The sequence below is a fragment of the Dromiciops gliroides genome, chromosome 1 (genome assembly GCF_019393635.1).
Source record: "Dromiciops gliroides isolate mDroGli1 chromosome 1, mDroGli1.pri, whole genome shotgun sequence".
NCBI classification, from domain to species: Eukaryota; Metazoa; Chordata; class Mammalia; order Microbiotheria; family Microbiotheriidae; genus Dromiciops; species Dromiciops gliroides.
In genome coordinates this window covers 43,893,916-43,896,898 of record NC_057861.1, presented here as the reverse complement: position 1 = coordinate 43,896,898, position 2,983 = coordinate 43,893,916, and positions in this window count along the sequence as shown.

Below are 2,983 nucleotides of genomic sequence, written 5' to 3'. Positions count from 1 at the left end.
AGACAGTATGAATGACTTGCCCAAGGTCACACAGTAATCAGGATTTCAACCCAGATCTTTCGATTTCAGATTCAATCACCTTTTCATTTTCTCCATTAGACCAGAAGCTTCTTGAGAGCAGGGACTGGTGTTTTCTTCCTCTTTTCTTTGCATCCCTAGTACTTAGCACATAGTAGGTGCTTGATAAATGCTAGTTGACTGACTAACTGACTGACTGTACCCTTTACCTTAGAGACCATCTAGTCCAAACTCCTTTTTAAATAGATGAGGAAACTGAGCCCAGAGAGGGAAAGAGATTTGATGAATTTCATCCAGGAAGATTTGAACTCATGTTCTCTCACTTTAACCCCAGAACTTTTTGTGTTGATTTTTGAAGCACCAATGATGCAGCCTGCTGCCCACCTGCTGACACAGAGGTGGTGGACTCAGGGGCAGCTAGGTGGCACAGTGGATAAAGCACTGGCCCTGGATTCAGGAGGACCTGAGTTCAAATCCAACCTCAGACACTTGACACTTACTAGCTGTGTGACCTTGGGCAAGTCACTTAACCCCAATTGCCTCACCAAAAAAAAAAAAAAAAGAAAAAGAAAAAAAAAACACCACACACATACACACAAAAAAGAATAGCCCAGTTAATAGAATGCTGGCACCAAATCAACAAACAGAGGTGGTGGACTCAGGGTACAGAATGCGATAGACATTTGTGGACATGACCAATGAAGAACTTGACTTTGCCTATTTGTCAGGGAGAATTTATAGCATTTTTCCCCCAGTAAAAAGGGGGGAATAAAAGGTGGAAGAGAAAGAAAACAAATGGTTGTTGATTAAAAAAAATAATTTAAGAAAAGGAAAAAGTAAACCTCCAGTGCTCTTTCCATTGGCTAGGCTGCCCTATCTCTCTACCAAGTTGGCTTTCCTAAAGGCTTTGGTCCTGTCGTCATCTCATTGCCAGATTATTTGAGGGCATTCATCTGTTGGGCATTCATCAAACCAGCCTCCTTCTTGGGGTCAGTATCCTAAATCCAGAGCTGTAAGGACCATAAGATGTCACCTAGTTTACCTCCCTCATTTTACAGATGGAGAAACTGAGGCCCAGGGATGGGAGGTGACTTGCCCAGGACCACTCAGGCATCAAGTGGCAGAACTGAGACTGGAACCTGGGTCCACTGACTCATACACCCCAGGGCTCCAGCTTCCTCTCTGCAACTTCCACCATCATCTTTCTTTTTTTTTTTCTTTTCTTTTTTTTAATTATTTTTTTTAAGTGAGGCAATTGGGGTTAAGTGACTTGCCCAGGGTCACACAGCTAGTAAGTGTCAAGTGTCTGAGTATGGATTTGAACTCAGGTACTCCTGACTTCAGGGCCGATGCTCTATCCACCACACCACCCAGCTGCCCCATCATCTTTCTAAGTTGGGCTGATTCTGCAAGATACTCTTGTCCTTTCTTGGCTAGGTTGCAGTCCTGACCGGCTGCCTCCAGAATGCTTTGCCCTCCCTCCTCCCAGCTCATTAACCCCATGGAAGTGTTGCCGTTCTGCCTGCATGATGCCCAGCTGCTGTCCCTCTCCTGCCCAGGCAGGAGAGTGGGTGGGCGCCAGCATCCTGGTTTCCAGGGCCAGGGGGAGGAGATCTGCATACCAGGGTGCAGGGCTCTCCATCTGCCAGTTTAGAACCCCCGGTGTGTCTCAGGCAGCCCGATCCTGCCCGTCTCGCCCAGCCCCACAGCTGGCAAAAGAGTCTCAGAATTCCAGGGCTGGAAGGAAAGAGGCCTGAGGTTCATGAGGTCCAACCCCCTGAAATTTGGGGATTTCCCCTCATAGTTCTTCCCAGCCTGGAGGTGGTGGGTGGGAATGGGGTGCCCTGGGACCTTTCCGATCAACAGTCCCTGGAGGAGAGGAGAAGTACCCTTCTAGTTCTGTCATTCAGACCCAGGCTGCCATTATGACTGAAATGAGCCAGGTCACTGTGGTGACCTTTTGGGGACTGAATTGTCTCCCAAGTGCTCTGCAAGACCATACTTAGATGGCCCCATTGGAAAGGATCAGAGAATCCCAGCTTTGAAGAAGGCCAGGGACTTTCCTAATCACGGAGCTCATTCTCCTCAAATTGTAGTTAAGGATACACAGGGTCTTGCCCCTGTCTGCATGAGGATTCAAATCCAAGTCTTGTTGACTTGGGGCTGCTAGGGGGCTCCATTGTTCATAGAGCACCAGGCCTGGAGTCAGGGAGACTCAACTTCCTGAGTTCAAATCTGGCCTCAGACACTTGCTAGCTGTGTGACCCTAGGTAAGTCACTCAACCCTGCTTGCCTCCATTTCCTCACCTGTCAAATGAGCTGGAGAAGGAAATGGCAAATCTGCCAAGAAAACCCCAAATGGGGTCATGGAGAGTCAGACACAACTGAATGGCTCAGACTTAATGGCAACAAACCTCTTGACCACAAGGCCAACACTCCGATGTACCTTGTACCATCCAACCTGCACCCGACCAAAGATCCCTTCTGTGGCCTACATCAGAACCTAGATTCAGAGCTTGAAATGACCTCAGAGGCCACTGAGTACAATCCCTGCCTCTCTTTTTACCAATGAGGAACCCGAGGTTTAGAGAGATTTGAGCACAGTATTTTAGTGTAGGTTTCCCTAGGCTTAAGTCCAGCGTTCCATCCACTGTGACATGTTGCCTTCCAAATCACCATCCAGCCTTCCCCGCTTCCGCCCCCTCTCACTCTAGAAATAATAACAGACACTTATGTAATTCTTGAAGGTTGAGAAAACAGTTTATATGTATTTGAATCTTACAATGCCCATATAAAATGTTTTTGTTTTTGTTTTTCTGGTGAGGCAATTGGGGTCAAGTGACTTGCCCAGGGTCACACAGCTAGCAAGTGTCAAGTATCTGAGGCCAGATTTGAACTCAGGTCCTCCTGACTCCAGGGCTGGTACAAGGAGCCCCAAACATTTTATACGAGTTCTCAGATCAAT